Genomic DNA, 20,267 nt, shown 5'->3' with positions numbered 1-20,267 from the left:
CTTTGGATGGAGGGCTCCAATAACACTTTCGTTAGAAACAAGCTTGGTAGAAAGTGAAAGTCGAAGATGCAGTCCTTCGAGATCTTTTTTTGGGGCAAGCATCTCATTATTTGCACATTTTAGCCAAGGAAGCCGGAATGGTTCGACAGGATATTCAACTAGTGAAAAAGACGAATCAATTTGTCAAGAGCTGTACAGGATTTGTACCATCAAAAAGAGTTTTTTGTCTCTTCAGACGTAACACTTTTGTCACCAATAAGGGTTATTCAGAATAACAGGCATATTTTTTGGATCAATGCCTCGGACATTTCATGCATCACATATTAGACATTTTGCATTTCTTATTTTCTTTGCATTTTGTTATTTTCTTTGCATTCATATTAACTAATATATACATGTCTCATCAAAAGGAGTAAATACTGGATACACCACCTCAAGTATTGGACACACCCCATCCACATAACACTCGTTTGAAGAAGAAGAGGATGGAAGCCAGAATTACACAAATCGAGGAGAATATGTTAAAACTACAGAAGGAGTTAGAGGACAAGATGAACCAGAACAGTCGAAATATTCTGGAAACAATCACAAAGAACCAAGAGTCCTTGGTTGACCAGATCGTTGCCAAATTAGTTGGCCTACAACAGACCAGTGCGCCCGGGGCAGGTTCACCGGAAGGGGTAACTATACAACCTACCCCGCAAGTGGTTATCTCACCTGAAATCCTACCAGAACTTCGAGGGGATTCATCTACTGCAAAATCAAAGCCCTTGTCCTCTGTATTTAACCCTAAGAACAATCCGGGTTATTATCATGTACCGGATTTGGATGAAGAGGAAAAAGCGAGGAAGATGGAGGAAAAAATCAAACAATTGGAGGACCAAATGAATATAGTCAAAGGAGACCGTGACTACCATGAAATCGATGCAACGGAACTTAGTCTAGTCCCGGACTTGGTTCTTCCCCCGAAATTTAAGTCCCCGGAGTTCGAGAAGTTTGACGGGAATAGTTGCCCATCCGCTCACATCACCATGTTCTGCCGAAAGATGACAGGATATGGAGGAAACGACCAACTCCTGATCCACTGCTTTCAGGATAGTCTGTCGGGCTCAGCCATTCGGTGGTACAACCAGCTAAGCCGATCAAATATCAAGACCTGGAAGGACCTGGCCAAGTCATTTCTGGAACAATACAAGCATAACAATGACATAAGGCCAGATCGAGTTATGCTACAAAACATGGAAAAGAAGCATAACGAGAGTTTCAGGCAGTACGCACAAAAATGGAGGGACTTGGCTGTGCAAGTTCATCCACCGTTAGATGAAAAGGAAACCCGGAAACTTTTCGTGCAGACTCTGAAGGCTCCATACTTCGGGCATTTGGTGGCGATCACATCAGGAAGCTTTTCAGACTTGGTTATGGCCGGAGAAATGATTGAGTCGGCCATAAAACAAGGCAAGATTAAGGATGGGGAAGCCAGTAAGAAGCCTCCTATGAAGGAAAGGGATGGAGAGGTTAACAACATCAAACACTCCAGCAAAGGTGTTACAATCTCCAGCCCAAAACCAACTGCGGCTGTACCGTTAGGTACTTCTAAACAAGAGTCCAGAAGGGAAAGGGAACATTTCGACCCTATTCCCATGACCTACAAAGAGCTTTACGAGCAACTTCTTGACACCCATGTGGTGTCACCATATCCAGTAGAACCCATGAAGCCCCCATACCCCAAATGGTATGACGAGAATGCGTATTGTGAATATCACGGCGGAGTCCCAGGGCACACAATTGAGAACTGTTACGCATTTAAGAGGGTTGTACAAAAGATGCGTAACCAGAACTGGATCGACTTCAACAACTTGGGGGCATCCAAGTGAGGAATATCATTTCATCATTTGAGGCATTCTGTTTGACTTTGTTTTTCTTCCATTTTTTTTCTCAAGTTTTTGTAAAGACATTTTAATCAAATTTATGTTACTTTAAAAGATGTTAAGCAATGAATCATATTTGCAAATTTGCAATTCTTTGCATATCATTTGAATTAAGAAACTCTGTAGACGGTTCAAAGTTACGAATCTTTGACGAAGTAACATGATTTAAAACAAGGACTTTGATCTTATCCAGAATATACCCTCAAATACCATACCCCGTTCTTGGAATTAACCAATTTTCCTTTCATAAGGTACGGACAACATGGGGCATCATTTGCATATGACAATTACTATGTTTTTTATTTAAGATGTTCAATGACGATGATGATCTTTACAAATGAAAGAGTCGAGTATGTGAATCTAGTTTAGGCCAGTTGCTTGAAAATTGAACTCTAAAGATGAAATTTTTGACTTTCAACAAACACCTAGACTATAACAGGTTCTTCTTGACAATCTTAAGAAATTAAATCCGTAAAACTGAACTATTCCGCTAAGGCAATTGGTTATAGAGGAAACTTGAAAGCCCTGGCCTTATGAGTAGATTACGTTCAAACCATGACATTGCTCGGACACTTGGCAATTCGGTGTTTGCTCCACTGCTCTTGTCAGGTTGAAGACTCTGTGATGAGATGAACCCTTCAGTTGACTTGATAAGAGTGATTATAATGTTAAGTTGTCCCTCTAAGGCAATTGGTTAAATGCCCCGGCTTTATGGATTCAGCTAGCCAGATAATGACAAATTAAATCAAATTTATCTAAGAAATTTTCGGTAAAATGGACTAAGGGAGTTAAGGAACACCTGTTATAGTCAACTACACACGAGCACTCAAGAATTTCATTTTTAGACCGATATTTTTTGCACTGCCTTTGTTGGAAGAGCCTACAAAGCTTGAACAAATGAAATATTTCAGAGGACTGAGATAAAAGGTCTAGTAATTGATCATGCTAGTTGCGTCATTTTTGTCCGCACCCAATTAAAGTGCCAAAGCATGTTGCGATATTAAAAAAAAAAGACATTTTTACCAAAAAACCTTAGAAAGGAGGCCAACCTAAAGCCGACTCGTCCCTTTGAACATTTGTCAAAGATTTGTAACTCTACAAGCATTAAAAGAGCTCTTGATTCCTTTGATATTTTTTGAAATCACATTTACAATTTGATTCAATTGCGAACAATACGTTACAACATTTTTATCATTTCTCTCTCCTGAATCAGGAAAAAGAAAAAACGTTTTCAAACAGAACAATCTCAGATATGAAATGTCTGTAAAGCCCAAGCTCGAGAAGCAAATGGGGCACGATCGATTCCATGGACCAGATTGGCAGGCAGAGCACGAGACTCCATCCAAGAAATAAATCATAATTCATTCATGATTGCATGTCTTAGACATACTTAGGTGCATCACATTCATCATTTTAGCATACATAATTTTGCAGCTTTCAGAGTCAAGCTTCGACTTCAGGATGAAGGTTACTCGACTTGCAAGCACCTTTAAAGAACGATGGTGTAACTCAGCAGCAAGAAGTTACACCTCAACCGACTTGACATAACTACAGATCTCAGAACCAATGTCAGATGGGTTCGAGAACCAATTCAGATCGAATCTAGTTCGATTCAAACTCACCAGGAGCAACATGTTTTCAGTTAACACTTTCAAGCCAGATTTCAATTCCACGACGGAAGATATCCGGCTGTCAGAATTTATCAGTAGGTTTTCCCAGACCAGTTTAGGGGAACCACCGGAAGAATCATGACCGTTTTCAACCCGTAAAGGGAAGCCATTTTTAACAAACTATTTGCAGTATAACTTAAGTCAAGAAGGGTTATCTGCTAACAAAAGACCTTTGAGTTCGACTACGCTCAGCTTTGAAGGCACATCATTTGCAGCATAGCTTAAGTCAAGAAGGGCTATCTGCCAAAGACCCCCGAGTTCGATCACACTCAGCTTCGAGGGCACATCATTTGCAGTATAACTTAAGTCAAGAAGGGTTATCTGCTAACAAAAGACCTTTGAGTTCGACTACGCTCAGCTCCAAGGCACATCATTTGCAGCATAGCTTAAGTCGAGAAGGGCTATCTGCCAAAGACCCCCGAGTTCGATTACACTCAGCTTCGAGGGCACATCATTTACAGCATAACTCAAGGCTAGAAGGGTTATCTGTGACCAAAAGACCTTCGAGTTCGACTACGCTCAGCTCCAAGGCACATCATTTGCAGCATAGCTTAAGTCAAGAAGGGCTATCTGCCAAAGACCCCCGAGTTCGATCACACTCAGCTTCGAGGGCACATCATTTGCAGTATAACTTAAGTCAAGAAGGGTTATCTGCTAACAAAAGACCTTTGAGTTCGACTACGCTCAGCTCCAAGGCACATCATTTGCAGCATAGCTTAAGTCGAGAAGGGCTATCTGCCAAGGACCCCCAAGTTCGATTACACTCAGCTTCGAGGGCACATCATTTGCAGTATAACTTAAGTCAAGAAGGGTTATCTGTCGCCAAAAGACCTTCGAGTTCGACTACGCTCAGCTCCAAGGCACATCATTTGCAGCATAGCTTAAGTCAAGAAGGGCTATCTGCCAAGGACCCCCGAGTTCGATTACACTCAACTTCGAGGTCATATCGTTTACAACATAGCTCAAGACAAGAAGGGTTATTTGTCAATAAAATTACCGAGTTTGACTCCATCTCAGCTCGATGACACCCCAATCACACTACTATTCGGCTGCAATCGAGGTTTTCAAGTCGAGAAGAAGACCTGGGTTAACCGTGCCTCAGTGACAAGAAACTGTTTTCCAGCATCATAGCTTAAGTCGAGAAAAGCTATATGTCAACGAAGACCTTTCGAGTTCAGTTTCATTCAGCTCGAGGGCCTATCAAACACATGGTGGAGTCAGAGAACTACTTTACCGCCAAATTTTTTAACCAAGGTCTTTAAACCAAGAAGAAGACCGAAGTTGACTACAATTGGGCAATAAAAAGCCGCATCCCGATTCAAATTTCGAACTACGGTTTCAATTCCATATTATTTCGAGATGTACTCGACTTCGCGATGGAGGGGTCATCCGCAGCTCAATTCGACAGGGAGTTATTCTTCAACTCTACTGAACGAAAATTTGTGTCTTTTTGTCTTTGTCCTATTTTCGTTCCACGAAAAAGAACAAAGAGGGGCAGCTGTAGACACCTATTTTCGTCTGATTTTTATTATATATACATATCTATATATTATATAGTTTACAAATGTTTTAAAATACATATAATATATATAATTTTGAGAATAGCTTTTTGAAAAGTATATATTATATGATATATAATATATGTTTTTTTTCGAAAACATTTTAAAAATATATATAATATATAGTCTTTGAAAACATTTTGGAAATGTATAATATATATATATATATATATATATATATTTAAAAGCATTTTTTAAAACGTATAATATATAGTTTTGAAAAACCTTTTTGAAAATTTATATGATATATAGTTTTGAAAACATTTTGAAAACATTTATATATATAGTTTTTAAAATGTATATATATTTTTTTTAAAGCATTTTTTTAATATATATATATAATTTAAAAAAAACATTTTTGAAATTATATATTATATGTTTTTTAAAAATATTTATATATATATATTATACTATATTATTATTATTATTTATTATTATTATTATTAGTGTAATTATTTTATTTATTATTATTATTTCTTATTTAATCATTTTGTTTTATGTTTTTTGTTCAGGGTCCAGAACGAGGTCCAAGCAGACAGCAGGGCCTGACCCAGCCCAGAAACAAAGTCCAAAGATTAGGGTTTCCACGTTAAGTCCAGCGCCGCATCAGATTCTGGACCGTTGGATCTGACCCAATCCAACGGTCGAGATCAAGGGTTACAGAGGATCGAAAGTCATTGGCCGGCCGAGTATTTCGGCGATGTGCAACACCAAAACCGGAACTACTCGGACTGAACCATCCGAGATCACCGAGAACGACCCCGGAATATCCGGGATCGACCCCAAAACAGTCGGAAACGGACCCCCATCGGGGCCTATAAACACAACAGAGAGAAACCATCAGGGGGAGGAGAGAGATACCATACAGAAAACCGAGCCATCACATACCAGAAACCAACATCGGCCAACCGACACAAAAATCCCATCACCACCGAAACGCAGAGCATCATCAAGAAAGATAGAAACCAAACCAAAACCAAAACAGTATACAAATAGAAGCCATCAACAAAAAACCAAACGGTGAACATCAACACAACAGAACTACAAAAACAAGCAAAAGACGAAAACTTTCTAAACCGAAAGTAAAACAAACAAAGTTCCAAACTTTGTTTCGGGGCGAAGGCTCGGCGTGCACCTCGTCGAAGAAACCCCTGGAAAAGTTAAAGGCCAACAAAGGTAACGTTTTCTGGGTGAGGGTTTGGGAGGTTTTCATGTCTGGTTTTTCTGTGTTTGAATCTGAGAGGAGAGAAAAGGAGGAGACGGCTGAGGTTAGAAATGGGAGAGGGTTTCTGCCGAGATTGCAGTTAAGGGGGTATTTAAAGACCCCGAAACGACGCCGTTTAAGGGACTTAGGGCATCTCTGGGTTGACATATGGGATGATCGCAGAACGGGTCCCTCCTTCTTTGTAATATCATTTTCTAGCCATGGATTAAACTTTTAATTTCTTCTATTTTGAGCTTCAATGTTTTAATTCTTTTATTTTAGTATGACTCTTATATGCTTTGTTATTTTCATTAGAGTTTGACTCTGGATATTACATTTGCTAGTATTTCATTTTAGTCACTGTCTTGTTTAAGTTTAATTATTATTTTGTCCCCAACCCTTATTTTATTATTTTTTTATAAACTTTTTTCATTCCCGTTTTTCCTTTTTTAGTTTTTCTATTTTAATATTTTTTATATTTTTCAATTCTTTTTCTTCATGTTGTTTATTTTATTTTATTTCATATTTATTAGTATATTTATTATTATTTTTTTATTTCATTTTTATCTTATTTGCCCTAAATTTATTTTATTATTATTGTTTTTTATTACTTTTGTTTATTTTGTTTTTTTACTTATTTAATATTGTTTTCCTTTATTCATTTTTCAATTTATCTTTTTATTTATTTATTTTTTTTTCTTTTCTTCTCTCCTTTGATTCATTATTCTAGTTAATTTATTATTATTATTATTATTATTATATTTTTTTTTTGTGTTTAATGTTTTTGATCTTTTTTAGAGAAATTCCAGCTGATCAAATGGTAAGTAATTCGAATCGAATAATTTAAATTTTAATTTAAATTCCAATTTTCGCAAATAAAGACAACCGGCAAATTAATCGGTACCGAAAGGGCAGTTCAAGGGTGCTAATCCTTCCTTGACCGTAACCGACTCCCGAACTCGATACGTTTCTGGTACAACGCAGATCAGGTAAGATGGTGTTCGACCCACCTAAATTCGATTTAAAGTGGTCGGTGGCGACTCTAACCCAATTATTCAAGTCGAAGCCCAATTCCGGGAGACAACCGAAAGACGGTTGCGACAATTTGATAGATTCGATTGATCACGTCATATGTAGTCTTAATTAATAAGAATCGTAAAATTTAAATTAACTTTAAATAATTACTTACTTTTTATTTATATATAAAAAAATAAAGTTTACCTTAAAAAATATATATAAATATTAGTTGAGACATTAAATAATAGTGATGAACAGATAATCTAATAATTTCTGGACAACTCCGGACGCATCTCACTCTCATTATCTACGTGGCGGTTTTCAAATGTCCACGCGCTCCCTCCGCCCTGCCGCCTCTCACCATTTTTTTTTTTTTCACTTCTTTTGCAAATCAGCCTATCTGTTTTTCATCTCTTACTATATAATGACAATCCAACAAAATTAGTAGGGAGAATAAAAATGGTGAGGCCGATAGGGGAGAGGGATGACGACGGAGGCCGTTACAAGGGTGTACGGATGAGGAAGTGGGGGAAATGGGTGGCGGAAGTACGGCAACCCAACAGCCGATGAAGAATATGGTTGGGTTCTTACAAGAAGGCGAAAGAAGCGGCGGGAGCTTACGCCGCCGCCTTTTTCTGCCTGCGGGGAATTCAGCAAAGCTCAACTTTCCTGACATCCTCCGGACATAGCGGATGCTGGTGATTTGACGACGGCTCAAATCAAGGAAGTGGCTTTCAGACACGCTCAGAAACAAGGAACGAAAGTGGCGGGTGTTAATTCACATGCGGATTGTTATTTCGGCGGTGATGGTTTGGGAGACAGATCGTGCCGCGCTTATTTTCACCCACCTAGTGTTCGGACTTTCTAGCCCTACAAGTTCTTGTTTTCTTAAGCTGGAAGTGCAAATTTTAATAGAAAAAAAATGTTATGTTTGTAGATGGAAGCTTTGTGTAATTGATTTTCATAGCGTTTTCGTGGTTCAACGATCTGTGTTTGCATTGAAATGTTGTGTTTTGATGGATAAATGATATTTATCTGAATCAAGTTCATGACATTTTTCACAAGTCCTTGTTCGAGACAGGTATACTGTGTTCATCCGACGACCGACATGAAAGATCCGAATATGTCTAGCAAAGATCAGACAACCGATACGAAAGCTCTAACAAAATTTTGATACAAAAATGACGTGAACTAAAATTTCCTTATATAAATGGTTACAAATAACTAATCAAAAGTCGGATGTGACTGAGAGTTAAGATCTAAGGGGAGCTGATAACTCGAAACATGCATGAATCGATAGGTTAAGAAAACAGCAGGCTTACCCTGCCGAGAAAAACAGAGAAAAAGCAAACGATAGAAGGCTTAAGGAAAGCCTCAGGAAAAAAAAAAAAGAGAAGGCTTAGATTACTATGGTGATTGAGCAGCCAAACCCAGCCATGACTTGCTGTCGCCCGACTCGGAAGGTGATGTAGCGGAGCTAGTTATCTGGTATGGTGCTTTCGAGGTGATCCTGAAAATGATCATAACGATATCAACATGGATAATTTTACTCGAAAAGATTGTACAAACTAGAAAAATGAACCTCAACTTGTCTTTAATGCTTTGATCTTTTTACGATAATTCGATACAAGAAATTGCAGGACATTTCTCTAGGAGACTTGATGCCTACCTATCCTTTCGTTTCTCCAGGAACCGATGCAGCGAAGCTCTCCTTGCAATCGGCAGATCTGCTGCAACTAGACACAAAAACTAATGAGAAACTCAACATAAAACATGAACAATAGCACAAAACTCCTCGATTGAAAGACATTGAAGTGGACAACAACGATTACCTCCAGGAACGGGTCGCTGAGCAGGTTGACCTGCTTTCGAGGTATGAGGAACTCCGATGCTGGATTCGATTGGACTTCTTGCTCCGCTCGAAGTAAAAGGGGTGGGGTTGAAGCTGTTGGTTTGTGAGCTGCTCTTGTTGGCTAAAAGCATGATTTCCTTAGCTTGTCAGCTGGGAAATCATTGAACACAATCACTTGTCCACCATAAAAGATGGTCATTTGCGCAATGTGAGGCTCAAACTTGTTCATGTTAGTAGCGGTACTACAATCAACCCTTTTCGGAGCATCGTCCTTAGGAGCCGGTACCGAGAAACCAGCTCGTTGAGGGAACAAATCCATGGATCTCAAGTTCCGAGGAGCTCCAACGGTTCGGCCAGAAACATCACCGGACTTGCCATCGACGGGAAATAGGTCCATGGTCGTTGGTGGCACCTGTGGTGTCCCTGCAACATATCCACAAAGAAATCGGCAATACATTAGAGATTAGACTCAAACTCTGTTGTTGTAGATCTTGGTTTAATGTTTAAACGACTTATGTCAACATAATCCGATGGTCCTGTCAAGTAAAGAAGAAGAATCCGATGACCGAGAAATACCGAAAAAATTTGGAACTTTTGAATCACCTGCTCTATTTCTTCTTCTCAATTTGTTTTTCCAAAACATTTTCTCAAATTTTGAGTAATTTCAGGGGATGACCGAGAAATTAAAGGGCACGTGTTCTGACTGTTTCGAAATATTAGTTGCGAATACATAAATCTGCAAATCTGAATCTTACGCAACTAAGAGAAACAGAAACATAAAGATCCCAACTTTGAACTTATTTGATTAAAAACCAAAGCTTAATTGAACTCCAGTCAAAACTGAAAAGGATTAAAAGAAGAAGAAGAAACAAAGAATTCAAATGAAATGAAGAACTTACCGTTAGTTTCACCGTTGCATGTCATTCCCAGGGGTAGATCTCGGAAGCTACCTTTCTCCTTCAAGCTCCGACTCAACAAATTACAAATTTGGGTAAAGCTTGGCTTCTCCGATAACATCGCCGGTTTCAAACCCGTAGATTCCGATGAACACGACATGCTTCCGACAAAACAGAATCCAACTGCTTTGAACCCTTCTGCTCTTTTGGGGTTTAAGAGAGTGATTTGGAATTCAAGCAACCTCGATCTTTGAACTTACTTTACAATTCCATTAAGGATACACTTCATTCGAGATGCTTTTCGGCTAAGGAACGTATGTATTTATTATACGAGGATGAAAAATGGGTTTGTTTATTGATCTTTCAAAAAAAATAAAAAAAAGCACGAGGAATAAATGTTATTCTTTTCTTTTGTCTAAAGCTGGCGTTTTTCTGCTTGGAATGGGAGCTTTCAACATTCTATTGTTTCCTTTGTTTTACGCTTTCAAACACGTGTTTTCGATGTTTTTAAGGTATTTTTGTGTTATTTCTTAAAAGATACACCTTATTTATTATAATCAGTGTGCTACATAAATTGTTTAACAATTATTTTAATAAAAAAATTAGATTTAAAAGATAAATAACAATAATTGAATTTTAAAGTCTTTTATAAAGGAAGAACTCTTAAGATACTGATATTGAAAACACGTTAAATATTAAGATAAATTACGCGTTTAATACATAAACTGGAAAAAAAAGAAGTTTAGGTATTAAAACGAATCAAAACTAATAAAAAATTAAACGTTAGGTATGATTTTAGAAAAAATTAAAAATTTAGGTACTAAAACGAACCAAAACTTATAAATAACATGTCATATCACCTCTATATATATATATATATCTAAAAAGTCATACAAATTGTACATGTCACACCAGAATGACATAGATTTATATTTAGATACATATACTATCAAAACTTCTAAATAACGATGTTGTCTTAATACAGATTCAACATGATCTAACTACATACAGGGACAAACGTATAATTTTATGTTAGGAGGATGAGCTTCAACTAGTAAAATTTCGGGAGCGAATAAAATTTTAGGGAGGGCGAAAACAAAAAGAAAATACATAAAAAAAATTTAAAATATATGATAATTTTAGATCTTTAAAGGATGCCCGCCCCCACCCACTCCGCTTAGGTCCATCCCTAATTACATAAATAATATAAAATAATCAAATATTAAAATTCTAAAACTCAGTAATACACAATTATTCAATAGTACAACAAGAGAAATGCAATACGTAAAGGTAAAGTGAAAGAATAAAGCATGGTATATGTAATGCATATAATATGATTCGTGTAATACACAATATCATAAATGGGTTTGAGATTAATCTAGAGATTAGAGTAATATCTCGATATACGAAGACTCATCATTACCACATTATTAGTCATGCACAGGTTATTACACAGATAATTTATACAAATTATCATAAACGAAATTAATTTCTATCGAGAGATTCAGATTTTAATAATTTTATTATAGATGATACCTTAATCAATTTAATTTGTATTCAATAATATTTTGGTCTTTTATTAATGGGTCGGTTCAAGTAATACCGCTTAAGAAATCTCTTAAGTCCGAGTCTTTGTGTATGTACTTTTTTAAGTCGATCATTCGAATCAATTTAAATTCAATTGATTTGTTTTTGTTTCAGACTGGGTCATGCATTCGAGCTTATAGTAAAAGCCCCATCAGTTAATTAATTTGTAGGAAATGAAGCAACAACTTCGTTTATATCAATTAAAAGACGTGCATTGGACTTGCTATTATTTAAGCAATGATTGAGTGTTTGTTAATGCTAAACTACCGACCAATCCACCAAATCATTTGCCGGTCTGTCCACGCGACAACTTGACGTTTAATTTTTATTTCATTTTAATATCATATTGTTAAAAATTTAACGCGTTTAATACTTAAATTATTAATTTTGATTGTTTTAATATCGAAACTTTTGAAATTGCCACTTTGTAAATCCTACTAGATGTATCATATCTTTTAAGAAGGGATAATAATCTCGTGATAAATAATATCACAACGATGTTTTAACTATCTGATTTCACGTCCAACGCTCCAATGGATTGAAATTTAAACTAGCTAAATCCGCACACACGTAAGAAACTGTGAGTTTGAATTTAATAAATGGTGTGGTATAAGCCTGGTTAAAATGGAAGATGCATGCTATGAAATTGATTTCAGCAAGCTGGTGAAAATGTACATAAACTGCTTGAATTTATCTGTACACTGCTCAGTGAATCAAACAAATTATAAGTGGAGCCAAAACTAATAAGGAAATAAACATGCTTGCTCTGCTCCATTGTTCTTGCAAAATTATCTCATACAAACTTCATGCCTTTGAGCTCTGATCCAAGAAAGAATGGCTGGCTGACGGCGGACCGCCGTTTTCTCATATGTCATAATCTATATCTGTTACATTTTGGGCTTCAGATCGCAATACGAGTCTTTCTTCTTCATCGTATCTATCAAGGTTTTCACAGGGAGCAGGGAAGACAGTCCCTATTACGCTGCCTTCCACATAGGCACACTGGAATACATGCTTCCTCTTATATGTTATCCCGATAGACATATCCCGGAACGTCACGTTTCTGATGGGAATGTCTTTGCTTCCGTGTATTCTAACAGGTACACGGACTCCTTGACCATATATCTCGGTGAAGCTTATGTCCCTTACTACTGGGAGGGCCTTTCTGTCGAAATCATCGTCAGGGTGCTCGTTGTAGTCTGTCTTGATGACAATTCCAACTCGGGCACCATCAAATGTAAGATTTCGATAGGTTATATCTCTAACGTATCCACCTCTTCCGACTGCAGTCTTGATTCGAACTGCACGCCTAGAACTCCAGATGAGGACGTTCTCCACAGTTACATTAGATACACCACCGGACATCTCACTGCCTATCGATACACCAGCACTGTGGCATGGTTCAGCCAAGGCAGAATTTTTGTTAGCATCTGAAGAATTTCACATGTTTCTACGAAAGGAAGTAATCACAACTGACAAAATTCGAATGCTTAACAACAAATCATAACTGGTTTAACACAAAATTTGAGTATTTAAAAAAGTCGACTTTTGCTTCTATCTTTCAGTGAAAAAAATTATTAACATAAATTATCAAATGCTGCAATAAGTATCCATGAATGAATGAATGAATAAATGCTACCAGTCTTGTGCATAGTTGTTACATATGATTGCATGGAGCGTATAGTTATCGACTTATGGTTGGCTTATGAAAAACATGAAAGAAATCAGGCAGTAGAATATTCACGAAGATGGAGGAAAAATAGTTGAAGAAACTTCACCTGACCATAGAACGGACGATGAGGTTTCTGATAAGAATGTTTCTTGACGATCGTCCATAAGCTATTCCATATTGATCCCAGCCACTCTTTATCGCAATTGCATCATCCCCAACACTAATGTAGCAATCCTCTATCACCATATCCTCACATGAATCTGTTTATGACATAAACGACTTGCAATTAGTTACATTTAGAATGAATCTATCTTTTTCTGTCATTCCCCACATCAAATGAACAAGCTGAAATGTAGTGTATACGCCTACAGCCCTGCACGGGCCTAGATTTGAGCAGGCCAACAGTACGATACACAATGTTAATAAACTTTATATGTGACAGAAAGGAAACGGGAAAATGAGGTAAAAGACAAAATAATTAAAGTAAATTTGTTGCAATTTGCCCATACATTTCATAGAATTCAGTTCAGGATGCTAATTCATAAGTTCTCGGCTTTATGTTTCTGTTCAGTTCATAGCATGAATGGACATTTTCCCTCTAATTACAAGTAGCATGGATTACTTACCAGGATCAATTCCATCAGTATTTGGGGCTTCAAATATTGGAGCCAGGATGGTAACATTCCTTACTGTTATATTCTTGCAGTCATATGGATGAAAAGTCCAAAACGGAGAATCACGTAAGGTTATACTAGAGATTACAATGTCACTTGACCACATTATCTGCACAAGTGGACCTCTGGTGTTGTTGAGTAGCTTTTGGCGAAACTTCTTCCACCATGATTGACCCTGTCCATTTATGGTACCATTATGCCCTGTTGATTTGTGAAAACAGAGGGTAAAATCAGCCACAGACAAGAACAAAATGATTTGAGCATAATAAAGGTCTTAATCTTCGTTTTATCTGAATCATACTATACAAGGGTCAGCTACTAAGACTGTATAGTCAAATTTTGAATGAATCAAATCTAGATTACTGTGTCGCAAGCAGGTGTACAAATTTCTCTATTAATTATGATAGCTTCACCAATTTGTATATCGATTCATAAACATGCATCCTTGTTACAATGGAAGAAAAGGGAGAGCACAGGTAATGCTTAATCAACTGAAACCCTGAAAAGGCTGTTTCTTTCCTATTTCCTCCATACGAAAAAGGATGCAGAAACTATTTGTGGAAGATGTATGCATAGGAATCTATTATAGTTTTTTCTAGAGGAATTAACTATCATGTTCTATGACTCTCATTCACAACGGATAGACCAAAAATACAAGTTCCATTAATGAAATTCACTATATGGTTTACCGATATGCGTAAAATAAATTAACTATAAAGTTCCCTATAATTCTTTTACTAAATGCTTAAGCTCGAGAAGGTCATAGACAACAGATAGAAAAGGTAGGAAACTTTTAATGCTAGCAACTCAAGAAGAAAATATTACAAAGTGACTTAAAACTGAAATTACAGCCTATTAGGGGCAGGTAAATAAGCTAACCAGTTATAACAACATCTCTGAGGTTTTGCCCGTGAATTAAACTCCCAAACCGAGCTCCCTTATGCTCTCTTCCGTGCCCGTATGAAGGCAATGGAGGCATTAAAGGCCATCGCTTCTCGTCCTGTATAATACCGGAAGAAGATCACATCCAAAATTAGCAACAGAAATTGTAATTGTTAACAACGACCACAAGATGAAGCCACCAACACCAGAAGTTTTAAACCCAAAACATCAAATAACTAGCTTCAACACTGGGAAATCACTTAAACAAACACCAAATCATCTGTCTCCATTCATCACAATTCATAGTCTATACCAACTAAGCATATTAAACAATTAGTGCTAGAACTCAATCTTGTCTTCATAATGAAGCTTGTTTAGTTAACAAGCCAAAACATAGATTCATTCCTAAACTTAATCATAAGCTATTGAGTTCAGCATGAAGATTGATCTAAGAGGGGGGAATCACCATTTTAAATGATTTAAGCTATGGAGTTGAAAACGAAAAGAAACTGAAAGCACAAACCTGGACTCCAAGAATCTCAGCATCTCCAGCTAGAAACAAAGTCATATGACTAGTAAGATTAAACGGCGCCGTAAGCCACTTCCCGGGCGGCACATTGAGCTGCGCACCACCTCTCTTCCCAAACTTGGAGATCGTCATGATAGCCCTCTCAAACGCCGCCGTTTCATCAGCGACCCCATCCCCAATCCCACCAAAATCAGTCAGATTAAACACGAAAGGACGCATCTTGGGTATAGGCCGACCCGGTCCAGCTTTGGCGAGCATCAAGAAACCAGCCCCTCCAATACTCCATTGCCATAAGAAACCGAACCGAAAGCCGCGATCCAGAGGACAGTCAGGAGAGTTTTATGCGACGAAAGCAAGGACATAACCCGTCTCTTAAGTTCCAGCCTTTGCTGTTGTAACTGAGACCGCCCAACCGGCAATGTCTCCACCATCTCTGTGGTTTTTTAGTGATCGGAGAAATTGAGTTCAAAGAAAACTTCTTTCGGCAGTTGGATTTGAAACACATGAAAAGGAGGATCCTTTATACAAGAAGAGTGAAAAAGGTGTATTTTTTTAGGTGAAATATTAACTACCGGTAGCTGGTAGATCTGTTGTTCGTAAATGAAGAGTGCGTTTCAAGGCAAGTCAGGAACGGCGAAGGCGAGAGATATAAATCACAATCTCCAGATTTCTGGTTTAAACATGCCACAACTACTATTTTATTAAATAGTTATTTTAATTTTTATTTAGATATTTTAATTTATAACGTTTATTATAAATTGAAAAACATTTAACATTTAATTTAATCCTTATCTTTTCAGAGTATTTAATCCCTAGCATTTTAATTTATGATTAAAAGATTTATATTTTAAAGTGATAATTATTTGTTGACTAATAATATTTATTAAAAATTAAAATATATTAAATAAAAAGGATAAAAAATAATTGTTTAATCCTAGTATTTTTTGTTATTATGTTTTTTTTTGATAAAAATATAAAAAGAAAACTAATTAAATCGGAGCAACCAAAATTGGTCTTCCAGTTTGTCTGAATAATCTGGTAGCTTATTCCTTTGTCGAGGAACATGCTAAAAACTGAACTACTCAGTTTGTCCAATAAATTTTTAAGTTTTTCAATGTTTTATTAATTTAATAATTATAAAAATAAAATATAAAATATAAAATTTAATTTTATAATTTTATATTTATTTCTTAAAATAAAAAAATTATAAGAGAGTCGGAGATTGAAGACGAATATTGAACCCCAAAATAAGCAATGGGCGAGAGCATTGACAAAGTCAAAACAGAGTTGCAGGGCCTAACTTTTCTCCCTTTCAATCCCATGAACTCTCAATCCTCGATTGCCGATTCTATTATTAGACCCCCAATATAACTTGCCGGCCTCTCAAAGCCCACGATACACTTCACCGCCATGGCAATCCCAATTCACATCCCCCCAAACCAAGTCTCGCAATACCACATGATTTCTCCGAGCGGCGGCTCGTTTCTATCCGGAGCTTCATTCTTTCCGATCAGTAATGGCCGCTGTTCGCCTCCTCCATCTCCTTTCGCTTCTTCTATCAATCACCCTTTCTTTTCCCCACCCTCCGTGCTTCTCAATCTGATGCAGACATCCTAATTAAGTTCAAGGAATCGTTTACACAAGGTAATTTGAGTGGTTGGATTCCGGGACCGGGTGTTTCTTCCTGTCGGCAAAAATGGGTCGGCGTCATGTGCCGTGGGGAGGATGTTATCGGCCTCCAATTGGCGGGTTTAAACCTTTCGGGAACAGTCGACGTTCAGCCTTTGCTTCAACTTCGTTCCTTGAGATCCATAAGCTTAATGAGGAACTCGTTCGCAGGTCCGATCCCGGAATTCAATAAACTCGGTGCTTTTGAGGTCTTTATACTTGACTCGTAATCAGTTCAGCGGTGCGATACCCAATGATTATTTTGCAACGATGAGATCTTTGAAGAAATTGTGGTTGAATGGAAATCAATTCTCCGGTCATATCCCTGAGTCCGTTATGGATCTACATTATCTCTTAGAACTCCACCTGGAGGGAAACCACTTTACAGGGTCGATCCCACCATTGAAATACCCGAGTGTTCTTACGTCCCTTAACCTGTCGCTTAATTACTTGCAAGGACATCCCAAAAAGTTTGGCCAAGTTCGGCGCCGATTCATTCCAAGGAAATGTAAGGTTTTGCGGGACACCGACGGCCAATGATTGCATAAAATAAGCTCCTCGAGCTCCACCGCCGATTGCTTCAAGTCCGTCACCTTCGGGTAAAATCCAAAACCAAAACCAAAACCAAAACCGAACTGAAGTCGATGGAGCCAAATCCATTTACCATGGCAACGTAATGCTTGTAGCCACGACAATGTTTTTTGTACTGTGCACTGTGGTAGCCTCCCTCTTTTCAGCAAACTGTAAGACCAAGAATGAAGATGGTTCAAGAGGTCAAAGTAAAGAACCTGTGAGGGCCGAGGTGCTGCCGGTCCGCTTACCACCGGAATCCATCCATCGAAGGCCCGTAGATTCGAGCCCGAGGAGTAAACCGGGCTCGAGGAGGGACTCGAAGGCACCAGGCAGCACCAAAGGCGGGATGGCTGACATGGTCATAGTGAATGGCGAGAGAGGTGAATTAGGGTTGCACGATTTGATGAAGGCAACCGCTGAGGTGCTTGGAAACGGCGCGTTGGGCTCTGCGTAGAAGGCCACGATGGTTAATGGATTGGCCGTGGTGGTCAAGAGAATGAGTTGGTTGACCAGCCTGAGAAAAGACGAGTTCCATGCTAAAATGAGGCGGTTCGGGGCATTGAATCACAACAATATCTTGACGCCATTAGCATACCATTGTAGGAAAGAGGAGAAGCTTATTGTTTCGGAATACATGCCTAAGGGCAGCTTGTCCTACGTCTTGCTTGGTAACTTTCATTTTATATCCATATTCAGTGTCTTCTTCTTCTCTTTGAATCCGATCAAAACTCCAAATTTCAGGTGCCAAAGATGTCGTCCGATCTAATCTAAATTGGCCGACGCGTTTAAAGATCATCAAAGGAATCGCTCAAGGACTCAGTTTCATTCACAAAGAGTTTGCAATCTACGAGGTCCCCCATGGGAACCTCAAATCCAGCAACGTCCTTTTATCTGAAAACTACGATCCATTACTTAGTGACTACAATTTTCAAATACTGGCCAACCCCAACCATGTTGCTCAAGCATTGTTTGCTTACAAATCTCCAGAATATATTCAATACCAACAGGTCCCCTCAAAATCAGATGTTTTTTGTCTAGGAATTATCATCCTGGAAATCATGACAGGTAAAGTCCCTTCACAATATCTAAGCAACAACGACGGCGGGATCGACATCATGCAATGGGTACAAACATTGATATCGGAGGACTGTGCTCTGGAATTGATTGATCCCGAGATAGCGAAGGATGAATCTTCAATCGATTCGATGCTTCAAGTCCTCGAGCTCGGAGCTTCTTGCGTCGAAAGTAACCCTGATAAACGATTACACTTAAACGAAGTCGTTACTAGGATAGAAGAGGTAAGTTAAATCGCAATGCAGGCCTAGTTTCACATAGCCTTGTAGGTGAGACCGAGAAAGGGTAGGTGAGGTTGCCGATAATGATCGAGATTAAGGCTTTGACGTTCTTCTATCGAAGAAATATACGAAATAGATTGAAAATCAATCCGAAGAATAAGATATTCGTCATTGGCATCTTGTATTTGTTTATATGTTAGGGTAATCTTAGTCATGCTTTCGTCTTCCCTTTTTGGTTTTGGGAAAGAAAGCACAATTTGAACTCAGAAAATAGTAATGTAAATATGTAATATGTACATGACAAGAAAGCAAGATAAATATAATCTTTTCTTTTTCATGAACGAGATTTATGCAGCGGTGCACCCGCAGCTTGGTGAGGTTGGACACGTCCTCATCTTAAATTCTGAATTTTTTTCGATTAATTACTTATTTTATTGATGGTGTTCATCTTGAAATTTTTCGTGTCCATTCTAAAATCTAAATTTTCTTCGATTGAAATTTTATTTATACCTGTCCTATTTAAAAGTTTTATGTTATTAATATATACGTGTGTACCTTAAAAAATATTTCTAAATTCATAACTAAATTTATATAGTATGGATTGGCCCTGAAATAATAAAGAATACGCAAAATAGCCAAGCCCCAACATGTAGACCGAACTTAAACTCGAGACAAGCCGTTCCAAAGATAGAAGAAAATCTAGCCCAACATCCTCCCAACTGCAAAGATTTCCAGATCTACCTAACATGTTAGAAAATGTAAATAAAAGGGTAAATCACTATAATGCTTAAAAAATATATTTTTTTAAAATTATATTTAATATTATGTTTTAGTTCTGTTTTAATAATATATTCTTAAAAAATTAACTATAATGCTGAAATGTCACTATACAATGATGTCATGTTAGTATTAAAACTTTTAAAAATATCATGTTAGCATCATTATTAATTTTTTAACGATAAATTATCAAAACAGAACATCAGATATGATTTTAAAGAAAGAAAATGTGACCAAACAAAAAACAAATAATAGATGTATAACTAAATAAGTAGTTTACCCCAAAAAAATGTGGGTTAGGTACTAGGTTCAACCTCGGGTTTCCCTTCTTTATGCGATAAAATCGTCAAAGGGATCAGAAACATAATGATGCAGGGGGATCCGAGATAGATGATGCTGAGCTGTCAGATTGCACGTTGATGGCGCTGAGATACCATGAGTTGGCAGATCAGCGCAAAGGCGGGAATTGATTGTGACATGTTCC

General features: G+C 37.6%; 3 pseudogenes; 1 reads left to right on the top strand and 2 right to left on the bottom strand.

Moving 5' to 3' along the window:
• Positions 1 to 8,781: 8,781 nt before the first annotated feature.
• LOC120203924 lies at positions 8,782 to 10,424 on the bottom strand (annotated as a pseudogene).
• Positions 10,425 to 12,332: 1,908 nt separating this feature from the next.
• On the bottom strand, positions 12,333 to 15,963 carry LOC120203932 (annotated as a pseudogene).
• A 972-nt stretch (positions 15,964 to 16,935) lies between these two features.
• On the top strand, positions 16,936 to 19,177 carry LOC120203927 (annotated as a pseudogene).
• Positions 19,178 to 20,267: the final 1,090 nt, after the last annotated feature.

The sequence above is a fragment of the Hibiscus syriacus genome, unplaced genomic scaffold (assembly GCF_006381635.1).
Source record: "Hibiscus syriacus cultivar Baekdansim isolate YM2019G1 unplaced genomic scaffold, ASM638163v2 tig00010526_pilon, whole genome shotgun sequence".
Taxonomy (NCBI): domain Eukaryota; kingdom Viridiplantae; phylum Streptophyta; class Magnoliopsida; order Malvales; family Malvaceae; genus Hibiscus; species Hibiscus syriacus.
This window is presented reverse-complemented; position numbering and strand designations above follow the sequence as displayed.